This window comes from Protopterus annectens, chromosome 14.part0 (assembly GCF_019279795.1).
Source record: "Protopterus annectens isolate FY-2018-M chromosome 14.part0, PAN1.0, whole genome shotgun sequence".
In the NCBI taxonomy this organism is placed as follows: domain Eukaryota; kingdom Metazoa; phylum Chordata; order Ceratodontiformes; family Protopteridae; genus Protopterus; species Protopterus annectens.
Genome location: NC_056748.1, coordinates 796,649,298 through 796,665,036, shown reverse-complemented (window position 1 = coordinate 796,665,036; position 15,739 = coordinate 796,649,298). Strand labels below are relative to the sequence as shown.

At 39.9% G+C, this 15,739-nt stretch overlaps 1 pseudogene; it reads left to right on the top strand.

The window, feature by feature from the left end:
- The first annotated feature begins 1,394 nt into the window (after nt 1-1,394).
- Nucleotides 1,395-3,368, top strand: LOC122788733 (annotated as a pseudogene).
- The last annotated feature ends 12,371 nt before the right edge of the window (nt 3,369-15,739 follow it).

The window sequence follows — 15,739 nt, the reverse complement described above, 5'->3', positions numbered from 1 at the left end:
AGCTTGGCTGCTCCACTTCCCAGTTTAGTCAGGCTTCACAATTTTACTCCTACAGTTAGACATATCTTAATGTCCTCGTATAAAGCTTCTACCAGAAAGCTGTATTCCAGTAAATGGAAGAGGTTTTCCCTTTGGGCTCAAGATAGGAACATCGATCCTTTTTCTGCACCTATTCATTCCATTTTGGAATTTTTGGCGGAATTGTTTCCACAAGGCTCAGCTGCAGCAACCATCAGAGTTCAACTCACTGCAATTTCAAATTTTCACATTGGTGATTCTACTTCCAACTTAATGTCACATAGGTTGTGTAGAGCCTTCTTAAAAGGTGCCTCCTTATTAAAACCTCCCTTTAAAGAACCCCTTTCTCCTTGGGATCTAAATTTTGTTTTGTCTCATCTCATATTACCATCTTTTGAGCCCTCTTCATCTTCAGACCTCAAGTTCCTTTCCTGGAAGACCTTGTTTCTAGTGGCTATAACTTCTGCTAGAAGGGTGTCAGAGTTGCGAGCTATTTCTATTAAACCGCCATATTTGATTTTTCAGAAGGATAGGGTATCCTTATGTACAAACCCATCCTTTCTACCTAAAGTCTCTTCTCCAAACAACATAAACCAATCTATAGAACTGCCGGTGTTCTTTCCTAATCATAGCAACAAGGCAGAGTACAAATTACATCAACTGGACATGCATAGACAACTCAGATTCTGTTTGCATAGGACCAAAGACTTCAGAAAATCTGACCAATTATTTGTATCCTTCTCTGATGCAAAAAAGGAACCTCACTCTCAAAAATTACTCTTTCCAATTGGCTTTCAAATTGTATTACATTTATTTATAACTCAAATCACAAAGATTTACCTTTCAAAGTGAAAGCTTATTCCACTGGAGCACATGTGTCAAACACAAGGCCTGTGGCCCAAATCTGGCCTGCCTGGACGTTTTATGTGGCCCACGGTGAGGAGAGCTGTCCTGCTGTGTCAGCATCATCCCTGTGTGCCTGAATGGTTCATACAGCAATTATTCAAGCGCTGAAAAGAAGTGAATGGCAGGGGAGTTGTATTCTTTTGTTTTTTTTTTTTTATTATTATTTTTTATGTATTTATTTGACAGTATCCACACACACAGTCATAAAACAGAAGCTTCACTGCAGCCAAAAAGCTTGCATCTTTTAGTGGACTGTGCTGTTATAAGACGTGCTGTCTCAGCATCATCCCTGTTTGCGTGAATGGTGTGTAATGTGGTGGCGAGGAGAGTGATCATCAGATGGCTGTGTCAGCGTCATCCCTGTGTGCCTGAATGGTGCGTAACATGTGGTGGCGAGGAGAGTGCTCATCAGTGGGTTGTGTCAGCACCATCCCTGTGTGCCTGTATGGAGCACCACTAGCCAAGGCCAAATGTCCGAGAGAAAAGTTGATGCAGGGTGGTGCACTTCCTACCTAGTTTATACAGAAGATGCTGAAATGGTAACATTTAATTCTAATGTGGTGGTGAGCATCATCCCTGATGGATCACCTCTACCCAAGGCCAACATCCATGAATCTGGGCATCAAAATGTTCAAAAAAAAGTTGATGCAGAAGGGAGACAATTTAATGAAAGATGGGAAAGTGAATATATGTTTATACTTCGTGAAGACAAACCAGTGTGTATTTTGTGTTATGAGGCAGTGTCAGTGATGGAGTACAATATACGTAGGTATTTTGAAACCAAACATAGAGCTAAGTATGGTAAATACACACTTCATGAAAGACATAAAATTGTCCAAGAATTAAAAGGCACACTGCAATCACAGCAGAACATGTTTACTAAAGCTACAGCAAAAAATGATGCAGCAGTGAAAGCTAGCTATATTGTGGCTGAAGAAATTGCCCGAGCTTCCAGATGTTTTTCAGAGGGTGCCTTTTTGAAGCAATGCATGCTAAAAGTGTGTGAGCAGGTGTGCCCCGACCAGATGCAGACTTTCCAAAACATCAGTTTGTCAAGAAATACCATTGCAGATCGAGTTCGAGATCTTGCAGGAAGTCTAACAACACAGCTGACTGAAGACGAACTCGGTTATCTAGCTTTTTCATTAGCTGTTGATGAAAGCACAGACAATACTGATACAGCACAGTTGTTCATCTTTATACGAGCCATGAAGACAGACCTCTCTGTCAGTGAGGAACTCTTGGGTGTAGCTGCAATGCATGGGATGACAACAGGGAAGGAAATTTTTGAGGCGGTGGAAAAGTCCATAATTAATATTAAATTACCCTGGGAAAAGTTGGTGAGGCTAACTACCGATGGTGCTCCTGTGATGTGTGGAGGAAAAAAAAAGGCTTGGTTGGACTAATGAAGGAGAAAATGCTAAATAATGACTGCCACACACATCTGATTACCTATCATTGCATTATCCATCAAGAAGCTATGTGTGGTAAGGTTCTTGAAATGGATAATATAATAACCATAGTCACAAAAACAGTAAACTTTATACGAGCACCTGGCCTCAATCTTCGCCAGTTCCAGCTGTTTTTATAGGCGGTAGGTGCACAGCGTGGAGACGTGCCATGCCACACAGAAGTAAGGTGGCTTAGTGGAAGCAAAGTCCTCAAACGATTTTTTGAGCTCAGGGAGCAAATCACTCTTTTCATGCAAAGTAAAGGAAAGCCCTTGCCTAACCTGTCAGATCCAACCTGGCTTTATGATTTTGCTATGATGTGTGATTTAACAGAGCATCTCGCCCAACTGAATCAGAGGCTGCAGGGATACAAACAAGTCATCACAAAGATGTCTGATGTGATCACAGCATTCCAGCATAAACTTCTGTTATGGAAGTCCCAACTAGAACAGGACATTCTTGCCCACTTTCCTGTTTGTCAGAGTATCTCGGCCTCCTTATCCACTGCTTTTCCTTGTGCTTGTTTTTTCTACTAAAGTGAGCCGGTTAATTGTTGAGTTTGATCGGCGCTTCTCTGACTTCAGAGCACAGCACTGTGGCTTTGATGTCTTTGCCAATCCTTTCACAGCTGACATCAACAGTGCACCCCATCACCTTCAGATGGAGTTGATAGAGCTTCAAGCCGATAGTGGCCTGAGAGCAAAGTTCCAGGATGTCCAGGTAAAGGACTTTTACTGTCTACCACCCCCTGACTTGATGCCACAGCTAAGACTTCATGCTGCCCGTGTTATGTCCATGTTTGGCAGCACCTATCTGTGCGAGCAGATGTTTTCAATAATGAATCTAAACAAGAACATGCACAGATCACGCATCACCGATGAAAACCTTCACGCTGTTTTACGAGTTGCCACAGCACAAGACATAAAACTAGACATTGACTCACTGACCAGGGGAAAACAGTCTCAGACATCTGGCCAGAAAACAAGTAGGTAAGCAGTTTCAAAACCTAAATTTCTATGTACTAAAAACAACTGTTTTTGAACTTTTCTGCTTATAGTACACTTAGTTTGTTTTGTGCTTTTTGTTATTTTCAGAACATGATTAATGCACCTTGCTAAGGCACACAGTGATGGTGCTGATGGAATTTAATGCACCAGGATGGCGTGAGATATGGTCTCTCAGGATGATGAAGTATCTTTACTTCTACTAGTCTTAGTAGATATATAAATAATATCTTAATAAAAAAAAATAATAAAAAGTTTGGCCCGCGACTTAGCCTATGTGTTTTTATTTCAGACCCTTATGTGATTGAGTTTGACACCCCTACACTAGAGCAATGGCTATATCATCTGCCTTTCAAGCCAGAATTCCCATGGATAATATTTGTGCAGCAGCTACTTGGTCTACTCCACATATTTTTATCACTCATTACAAAGTGGATTTGGCCTCCAGGGACAGGGCATCCTTTGGTTCCACGGTGCTTAAAGGTGTACTCCCATAAGTCACCCAGGGAAAAGGTTCTAGGGACACAAGATAGGACAACATAACATAAAGAAGTTATGTACTCACCATAACATTCCATGTTTGTTGTCCATCTCGCCGTTCATTCTTAAGAACCCTCCCTCCTTCCCCCTGCCAAAGACTCCTTGTGGACCTGATAGATATTTTTACTACTTTCAGGAGTTCTTTGTCTTAGCTTGTTTCTCCTTCCAGTACGTATAGTTTGGATCTGGATATATGTATATATGTATATGTTTGTAGATATGTATATAGCGTACATATCGTTCATTAGTAGCAGCAAACAAGATCTGGGGAATTGCACCACTGCATTGTGGGATACCTTCTTCCCACGAGCCAGGTTTGAGACTTTCAGCTAAGTATTCGGCCGAGTCAGAGCCGAGGATCAGCTCCGAACCCATCATTGTAAGAATGAACGGCAAGATGGACAACAAACATGGAACGTTATGGTGAGTACATAACTTCTTTTTTTCTTGGTGCTGCAGCTTCCCTGCTTTAAATGTTGCTTTTGCATATTTATCAAGACCAAATGACATTTTTATATCATCTGAAAGTTTTGACTACTTGCAGTTGTGCTTTCAGTTCATCTGATGAGTTTTACAGTTTTAAATCATCGACAAAGAGAAGATGAGAAGTCTGTACATTTTGTTGCTTTCTGGTAGCCAATTTATAGCCATGACCAAATCTGTTAAACAGACAGCTTAATGGGTTAAGGGCAAGGCAAAAGAGCAACAGTGATGGAGAGTTTCCCTGGAATATCCCCCTTTGGATTTTTATCCCTGGAATAATAATTTGCCCTTTATCATGACTTAACTGCAAAGTGGTTTGTCACTGTTTCATGATTGCTGTGATGTAATTTATCAGTGTAGGATGTAACTTACACATTTTTTAAGCACTCTTTTATCCATGAATGTGGTATACCGTCAAATGCTTTTTTGTAGTCAGTCCATGCCATACTTAGATTTTTCCCCTTTTTACAGTTCTCCTCTAGGACTTTATTTAACAACAAGTGATCCTTTGCTCCATATGACTTTTTTATTGCCCTTTTGTTCTATTGCCATAACTGAGTTTTCTTCTAAATGACTATAAACTCTGTTGGCATCAATTCCAGTGTATGGTTTAATCATCGTTAGAAGGCAAGTTATTGGTCTGTAATTTTTAGGGTAGCTTGCAGGTTCACTCTTAAGTAGGAGCATTGTTTTTCCTGTTGTTAGCCAGATTGGTGTCTGTTCGGGGTGTGCATATAAACAGTTCTTACTCATGGATAAATCTTCGTGCAAAGATGTTAATACTTTTAACCACAAGTTAAGTACTGCATCCAGGCCTGGGGTTTTCCAGTTAGAGGCTTTTCTTAACTTTGTTTCAGTTTCTCTGGTTACTTCATCCCATTTTATATCCTGTACCTTTAAACTTCTTATTCTTTCTTTACTTCTTCTATCCATTTAGCATCTTTATGTTCCACAGGACCTTCATAGATACTTCTCCAAAATGTATATGTTTCTTCATTTTTGGTGGTCTTTCAATTCCTGTTGCCTTGTTTCCCAGTTCTCTATAAAACCTTTTTGGGTCATCAATAAATTGTTTATTTTGTACTGTTTATATTTATCTGTGTATCTTCAAAGTTTTTCCGCCTGTGCTGAAATTTTTAGTTTGTTATTTGCGATAGTGCATGATAGATCCTGGTCTGTTCTAATACTGTACATTGCTTTTATCACATCTATCTTTCTTAGTATTTTTGTTGATCTATTCCCTCTTCTATAGTCTTCTAACAGTGACACTTTTTGTCATAATTGCTTTATAATTTTCTCTATTCTATACTTCCATCATGGTATTTGTCTTCTCCCCGTTCTTTCCCTCACTACTCTGTGTTCTTATGGTAGAACTTTGTCAGTTATTAATTTAACTGCACAGTAGTATATCCTATTTACCTCTGTTATATCGCATGGATCTCTATCGACAGTCTTAATTACTGTGTTCATTGCATAATAGTAACAATACATAATTTCTTTCTTATCCTCAATAGGCCACTTTATCGTCTTTATGGCTCTTGTTTGGCCTACCATTTTTTTATGATTTTTATGGACTATTACTTCCTTCTACAACAGGGGCGGGGCATCCTCCCCCGGGCCTGGCCTGGCCCCATTTTAGGAATGTTTCTGTATTTTGAGGATTCTACACTGTCATCTTTTCCAGTCCTGGCACAAGTGTGCCTACCAGAACTGGGCACGTTTTTATCCTGGGTCTTGTGCACTGCACCCAGCTGTCTCTTTTTTAATTTTTAACCTATTTCTGTCCATGATATATGCTGTATAAATACAGTCTTTATATCAGTGTCGTCTTGGGGAGATTTTGTGAAAAACAGGGTCCACTCATGAAGGTACTTACCAAGACTTGAGGATGAATTCACTTTCAGCAATAATACTCTCCTTTACTTATTGACTTGTCTCTCCACTCACTATTCTGTATGACTGTTGCTATTCTCCTTAAGGATCTGCATAGAAAATCCCACTCTCTCCTTATTTCTTGAATTCTCCCCTGCTTCATCATCATCCATTTCCACTTTAATTGTAGCTCTGTGTTTGTGTTATGTGTACAAGCCTTAACTGTATAACTCTAAAATATCCCTTCAAAGTTGGTAATCCTAAACCACCTTGTTCTATTGGAAGGATCAATTTATCCCACTTGACTCTTGCCCTCTTCCCCTCCCAGATAAAATCCTTCAACTCTTTAAGAACTGCTATCCACAACTTCTCCTCTGGTTGATAAAAAATATGCCTGACCTGTATATTAAGCTAAACGGACTAAAAACATTTTTACTGATTGTATCTTGCTGTCAATATCTATATCCATAGACCAGAGCTTATAGTTTCTCAGTTTTTGTATTATCTTTTGTTTAGTCTTTTCCCACATATCCTTAGCTGCCATAAGAAAGTATTTTAACCCATACTCCTAAATACTTAATTTTATCATGTCCCGATAAATATGGGTATTGCTGAACCAATTCATGTGTGGGCACATAGTTTACAGCTACAGCCTTTGTTTCATCTTCATTAATTTTGTATCCCAAAAACAAAAAATAAACAAACTTGAAATTGTTCCAGACTGTTCCACAACACTGAGATGTTCTTTTCTGGTTTTATCAGGTACAAAATAGTATTGTCTGCAAATAAAGTCAACTTTTCTTGGTTAGCATACCAATTCTATCCTTGAATTTTGAGCCCCTTATTTTCTTTGTCAGTGGTTATAAATAAAATATAAAAATAACAAAGGGGAAAGAGGACACCCCTGCCTGGTTCCTATCAGAGAGGAACCCTCCTACTTTAATTTTTGCCTCCAGTTCCTCATATAACCTTATTATTCTATCATGGAATGCAAATACTTCCAGTGCCCTACTCATAAAATCCCAGCTTACTCTGTTGAATGTTTTCTCTGCATCAAGGCCCAACAGCAGCAGCAGTACTTTTAGCTTCCCTCTGGATCATCATTGTTCTATTAATGTTGTCAAATGTTTGCCTCCCCTCCAAAAAAACACATTGATCCAGATCCATTAATTTTGGCAACACAGCTGACATTCTTTTAGACACTGTAGACATAAACACTATAATTATGGATTAAAATTGAAATGGACCTATGTGAAGCTGGATCTGATGGGTCTTTAGATTTGTATATGAGTATTAGTAATATACAATATATACAATTGTACAGAAAGTTTGTATTCAAAGGTTGAATTCTCCTGCAAAGATTACTTTGGTATCAATTATTATATATTCATATAGTCTGCACTGGTTTGCATAGTTATTCGACATCAAAACAGGAACATTCGCATTTATTAGCAATGTGCTGAAGCAGCTTCTTTTTAAATTTAGTTAAAGTTAGAAACATGCAAATGAAATTAGGGATATAAACAAAAATTCTTATCGTCATAATAGATGAAGGCATCACTCCTGGAACCAAACTTTCTCCCCTAGTTGAACAAATAGTCCAGTGGGCTGCGACTCTTGGTAGGAAAGAACAGTTCTAGTGAGTTTCTAAAGGGAAGGCTTTAAGGTCACTGTAGAGGTAAAAAAAACATCCTTGTCATCCATTTTCTGCCCACCTCTCAACATAAGTGGGGGTATCATCAGAAGCTGTGTATTTCCAAGAAATACTTAAAAGTTAAGATCCCTAGGCATCTTCTCTTCTTTGTTGCATGTAGTCAGTTTGAAACCTAAAAATTCATGCGGCTGAGCCACTTGTACAGTCTTGACTTGTGAACATGTTTACTATTCATGACAAATTATCCTAATATTTGAATGTTAAAATGTGCACCATGCATAATAATGTATACACACTATACTGCTCTCCATGACTCACTTGATGCTTTGGTTTGGTTCCCTGCTGTGGTGCCTTCTCCATGAAGTCTGCACATCATCATTGTGTCAGCGTAGGTTTTCGTTGAGGACTATGGTATTATAACCCTTCCAAAAACATGCAAGTAAGTAAAATGACAATGCTTAAATTGCCCCCTGGTCTGTATGCATGGAGTGTCTGTGAATGTGAGTGTATCCTGCAACAGAATGATGTCCCATGCAGAACTGTTTCCTGTGTTCCATTTGCTGGGATATGCTCTGATTTCCTGTGATTCTGAACAAGATAAACAGGACACCAAAACGAATGATGCATCAGCTTTGGTTAAACAGATTCTTTCACTGATACATACTGATGACCGTTTATTCACCATATATTTCAAATAGGTATAGTTCATTCAGAATTTGTGGTGGAAACAACTCTTTAATCAGACTACCACCTGATTCCACAACAGGGCAGCCATTCTTAAACTGCCAGGATTAGGAATTTAAGTAACATTAGAAACGAAACTAACTCTATTACTTGAACAACTCTTTTAGGGCCATAATTTTAGGAAGACTAAGAGTCTCTCATGGGAGCTTTAAAATTAGGCCATTATGAATTTTCTCAATCAACTTGTCCCATGCTTTTTAATTTTTTTCTCAGCTGGAAGTCATGAACCATTTCTGACATGAGTTTTGATCCCTCAAAAGAAAATGAAGGATGGGGTTTCACTGGAGATTTATGTTGCTACTTGACGACATGCTTTGGCTTATTGAACAGTATTCAGTTAATCTTGCAGAAATCTTTAGTAAGAAAGCTAAGTTTATGTCTAGATTGATTTATTCTGGTTCAGACTAAGCATCTCTGAATTGCTTTCAAGATGTACAGTCCAGCCTGTCTAAGCAATGTGAAAGTACTTTCAGCTTCAGAATATGAGGCAGCCACTCACTTTTGGCTACACGGTTACTTGGTGGTATACCTTATTAGCACTATTACAACTCTGCTCTGGGGTCTGCAATGGCTGTGTATAAACTTCTGCACACATTTTCTGATCTCTTTGCTCATATTTTTGGCTCCATATGATTTCAGTCTTTGCTGGCTTAAAAAGCTACTGACTCCCTATGGCTTGGGACTTATGCTTCACTATGCCACCCTGGGGCTGCTAGTAGTTTCTAGTGCATAGCTTGAAATATCTGTTGTGCTGTCACTTTCCTGTAAATCACCATCCCTTTGGAATCTACTACCATGCTAACTTCAGTAGTAGCCCACATTGGCAAAGCCATAAAAGGTACATTAAAACACACTGATTCCATTTAACTTACCTAAATAGTTATATGCATTAGATGGGATTCAAATACAAGAGCTACACTTTCAAGAAGGTCGCGAAGAACAGATGTACCACTAATTAGACATTTATTAGGCAGTGAAAATCACTGGCATACAAAGAAAAAGAACTCACAATTAAAGGCATTGTGATAATGGGAAAACTGTGCTAGGCTGATCTATGGCAGGAGCAGTGCTACTGAAGTGCATGTGGATGATATGATGAATATTACAAGTAAGGCACAGAGGCATGGCTGAGTAACGCATGCTAAAGCACACACTGTAACACCACATAACTGCATATAGTGCTCATCTGGCACAAGAAGGGTAACACATAAGTCAGGGCTTGAACCACAAAGTGGCAGCCTTATTCATCATATCAGGAGAAGGAAAGGGGGTAGATATGAAAGTAAGAAATGGGAAAACTGCAAAAAAAGGAAACCATAAAAGGGTATCCATAATGTAGGAAAGGTGGGGGGATCAGTTTTTCTGAGGAGGTGAAGTGCCCCTTCTGCAAGTGACGCAAAAAATCGTGGCTCAGGAAAGTAGTGAGGGATGGCTGTAGATGGGACAGAAAGAGAAGGGCAGATAGGAGGATCAGATAGATACAAGCATAGGCACTAACAGGGGCAGGATGCACACAAAAGGTGAGGAGGACAATATAAGAATGTATACATACAGTGGGTGAACAGAAGCTGATGTGGATAGTTGGTCAACAAAGAACAAGGAAAGGGTAATATCACATAAAAGATTGAAAACACCAGAATGAGGACAGGCTGGGGTCCTGGCACTAATAATAAACCCAGATATTGCCTACCTGGGTGGCTAATATTATGGGTTGGCAGACACCAGATGTATATGAGGACAATAAAGGCTGATGAGGCAGGCATCCAGTTGTCTCTACATTTAAGTAGTCTCCGTCTTCCTAATTGATTTTGGCAGCTAACAGGAGACTCCTCCAGTCTACTTTCTGAAGATGATCTTTCACCCCCCCAACAGGAAACAGAAATCGAGGGCATCAGGTGATCTAACAACAGAGGCAGTGGTAAGTGGCCAGTGTAGACAAAGGTGACCAAAGCCTCAACTCTTTCTACTTCTCTTCAAAACTGGACATGTAAAAGGACTATAATGGGAAAAAATTATCACACACACAGTAATGTTAAAACTATAGTCTCATTTGTATAGTTGACTGGCCCAGACATCAAATATACCATGCTGCCAGAACAATCAACTCCCATCTTCTATGCCACTCAAGCATATTCAGCTGAAACTCTTCTGCTACTGGAAAACAAAATATGTATTATTGAGTTTCTGTATACAGCACTTAAGATAGCAGAAGACGATAGTACTGAAAAAAAATATGCTTACAGTTCATTTTAGACTCTTTCTCCTGATCCTCTTCTCCAATTAGTTAAGAAGGTTGGGATGGCACAACTTCAGGTCACTGCATCTATGTTGGAACAGCTCATTAAAACATTTAATGCCAGTGGCATCTCTAAGCATTCTAGCCAGCTCATGCCAGGCACAATGGGCTATCATAACTGCTCAACAGGTGCTTCCTGAACTTTCTGTGAAGGAAGAACAGGAAAATCCTGCTCTGCCTGGTACACCAACCTGGAGTGCTGCAGTGCCCAGTCCCTGAAGTAACCATGGTCACTCATCAAGTCCATTTGAGGAGGAAAATGATATCTCCATGTGCATGGATTCACATTTGTGAATCATATGCTGTGCAATGTAGCACAGCACCACTGTGCAAGGACATGGCCATAGTGCTACACCATGGTGCTAGGACATGCCTTCTGAGCTGCACTGTAGCATTATTCATGTACACATGCCATAGACATGATCACAGAAGTCATATGTTTCATGTTCGCCATTACATTTACTGCTAGTGTCATTGTATGGTCAGGATAGTGTGCACCACCTGCAATTCACAGACATTGGTGCTTACTTACCCACCCTAGTATTATATAAAGTACTTGGTGCCATTCTGCAGAACACTGCTTACAATCATACAACTCTGAAATAGAGACATTTCAGTAATGTCTGTGTATATGTGGAGCTTCCCATTGTTAAGAAAGGTATCCTGCCCAACAACAATAAACTCTGTGTTGGAAGTGTGTACCAGTGAGGCAGATGTCAAGGTGTATGGGTAAATGGGAACCAATGACACTGGCATGGCACCGTACCATCTGCCTGTGGCTGGGAAAAGTTCAAATGGTGAAGACAGGGAACCATGAGAAGGAATTCCTACAAAGGGTGTGGAGTGCCAAGGTCACATGTTGTGATGCGGTAAAGTACAGAAAAGGGTAGATGATATGCATAGCACTAACTGTAGCTGATAACATGGTGAATAAAAGACAAAAGTTGTATCCATAGGGATGTGCATACTGCAGCGTATGAAGCACTTCCAATGAATGAAGTGTTTGACCAACGGCGTGTACAGGTATTGGCATGGTTATCGAAGGGAGACAGTGCTACGAATGTTTCACAGGTCAGGTGTATGACATGCTACTGCAGGCCCTCCATACACAAATACACAGACATGGCATGCACCTGCTGGGCAAAGCATTTATCAGAATTAGATTTGGCAAGGACTCTTGCAAGATGTGAGTGCTGTGGGTGGTCATAATAGTTATCCACACATAATACTCCATGCAAACGAAAAAGGCATAGAACATTGCCACATACAGATCCACCACACTGGGGTTGGACCACTAATACTGAAGCTGCTCATTGATGTTGAGGAGTTTTTGGTGTCACCCATTGGCAGGGGGTGTGGTACCTCATGCTTGGGGATGGCTTGAATGTGGGAGCTGGGTTGGCATCAACCACAGGTTTGTCAGAAGAGGAAATACTAGGGTAGTAATGTCCATTTCAGTATACTTTAACACATCCCACTGCATGCTTGAATGGGAGGAATGACTAAGACCCATCTACATATCCTGACACCTTTGCAACTGCAACAATCTGCACAACAAGATACGCCTGTCAACAAATGCTACATATGTATTTTCGGGTTTATGTTATATATTCGAATGCTTAAATGTTCGAATCGCTAAAGAACGAACTTTAGTGAGCAAACATTTAAGTGTTCGAATATATTAAAAAAAAATATTAAAAAAAACACAAACTAAAGGGTTTAAGCAGGGGGGCAAGCCCCCCTGCATCCCCCACACCCCCGCTACTTAAATATACCAACTCCAAGATCGCACTTCAGTGTGCTACAGTGCGGAAATGGAAAATTTCCCATTACCTACACTGTAGTGCGATCTTGGAGTTGGTATATTTAAGTAGTGGGGGGGGGTGTAGGGGGGCTTGTCCCCCTGCTTACACCCTTTAGTTTTTCTTTTTTAATTTTTTATGTTTGTTCTTTAGCGATTCGAAAATTTAAGCGTTAGAATATATAATACAAACCCGTATTTTCATGTGAAGTAGTATGCATATCACATGTGTTACGTATGCCACAGAGAAAGTGTGTGTGTCTATTGGGTCTATATCATATGAGCGAATCGCACAAATTGTGAACGTTCATAATATCAAATGTACTGGACCTCGAACTTCCTATTGTGGGGGGCTGCGCCCCCACACCCCCCGCTAAATATATATTCCAACTCCGAGTTCACACTACAGTGAGGAAAGGGCAAATATCCCATTCTTCACTGTACTGCGATCTCAGAAAAAAACACTTTGAGGTCCGGTACATTCAATATTATGAGCGTTCGCAATTTGTGTGATTTGCTCATATGATAAAGACCCTGTCTATCTGTGTGTTTGTGCATGCACACTGATATAGCTGTTGTATACCTTCATGCTTTCACAAACTCCACTGGGGGAGGGTCCAGCAAAACAGGACAAAATAGGGTTGATATCAGCAGGGCACCAGGGATGCCAGAGCTGCTGAAGGCTGTGGAGGGGGGGGGGGGGGGGCAAAAGGGATTCTTACTAATATAAAAGAACAGTTTTCTTAGCTGTCTACTACCATAACCAAAACAAAAGATGTATATAGTATAAATATGAGTTTAGAATGACTTCACAGAAATTTCCCAGAAACTTACAAATGAAGCTTGTATTGCACCTGTATGGTATGTGATCCAGTAGCCATATATTCAGTAAGTTAGAGAAGAAAGTACAGTAGTGCTGTGAGTCACACCGAGTGCAACCACCACAGAGGATTGATGGGAATCTGTAAAACACTTCATTCAGACTGTTAAACTCTTCAGTCAGACTTTAGAAAAAGAGATTCTGATGAAGTCCAGTAATCTATGGACGAAAGCGCGCTCAATCTATTAGTTTATATGTAAGACGGGCTGGTGGTGCTGTTTGTTTGCTGCCAATCTAAAGCCTAACCAGGAAACGTATTACCGGTGTTGTTTACTGGTTTAGTTTGTGGATTATTTCTTGTTTTAACTGTTCTACAATAAATTTATTTGCAATATTATCGGTGGAGGAAATATTCTTTGAAGTTTGGAGGAAATCCCTTTATTGGGCGGAAAAGCGGACTGTTTCTGTTTGGAGACTTTAGAAAAAAGTCTAAATGAAGTCTTGGATAGCTTCCCACTGTTCTTTTATGGTAACTGTGGACTGATGTTAATGCTCTAGGGTGTGACTAGAGCTTAATAGTAGTAAGAGGTACTTAATAAAATCTTGTCAAGAACCTTTCCAATGTCAAAGCATGATTTTTCACCAACTCTTTTAACACTTTTTTTCACAGAAACCATTCAATCCCTAGCCAACCAACTATCTCCTAACTCCACATCCTCTACACCTGACATCTCCTATAGCCCCCTTCTATTTCATTTTCAACCAGTTCCCACATCCCTTGTCTATAACCTTATTCAGAAACTTAAACCCACCACTCTTTCTGCAGACCTACTACCTGCAGAATACCTGTAAAAAGCAGCAAAAACCATAGCCTACCCCATATCCATCCTTATTAATAGAACAATTTCGGAAGGAACCATCCCAAAAATCTGGAAAGTTTCTCACATTATCCCCTACATAAAGGTGGTAATTCCAAAGAGTTTTCCAACTATAGGCCCATAGCCATACTATCCCCTTTGGCAAAAGTAATGGAGTAATGCATTCATAAGCAACTTTTAAGCCACCGACTTGAAAATAATTTATTAGCCACCTGCCAGCATGGCTTCAGACCATTTCATAGCACCACCTCTGCATTAATAGAAATCATAATAATGACACTCTATCCTCAGCCCTCTTTACTGATTTGTCAAATTCCTTTGACATGGTTAACCACACCTCCTCATAAACACACTTAAAAACCTGTCATTGGATGCTCTTGCTATACAGTGGTTCCAATCCTACTTAAATAACAGGCAACAGGCTGTACTATGGGAAAATACCTTATCTTCCCACCTCCCAGTTGCCATAGGTGTCCCTCAAGGCTTAATATTGGGTCCTCTCCTCTTCTCCATCTTTACAAATTACCTCCATTCTGTAATTCCTCAAGCTACCTGTATCCAATATGCAGACAACTCCACACTTATATGGTCGGCCACTTCCTCATCAGAACTTCAGTCCCTAACCCAAAACATCATTAGCTTAGTTGAAAATTGGCTTCTACACCAAAGTCTTATCTTGAACCCTAAAAAAACAAAAATGCTACTATTCACCCCTACCCATAGAGCCTCCCCACTTAACTTTACTGTTACTTCTAGCAATGAAACTATAATATCTCCTGATCCTACTACAAAACTACTTGGGTTACTTATTGGTAATAACCTCACCTTTGAGCCTCACATTAATAACACTATTAAAACAGTGAACAAAAATTAGGTTCCCTCTACAGGATCAAAACCTTTCTGACTCCACAAGCCAAGACAACTATAGCCCGTACCCACCTTATCTCCACCCTACTATGCGCCTCGCCTATCTATACTAAATTATATAAAAGCAACCTGAATAAACTGTCTACCTCCTACAACAATATTGCCAGATTTGCAGCTGGGTCCTCCTATAGGACCCATTATTGTATCAATCTGAATCAACTAGGCTGGTTAGAATTGCCAAATCTAATACTTTTCAACCAACTAACAATAGTCCATAAGATCCCGTATCAACCTACAAATACACCAATACTCAATACCCTAGTCTCCCTCTACAATAATCTCAAAACCCTACGCTCGTCTAACAAATTACTAGTACAAATAGCTAATTCCTATAATTCAGCTGGT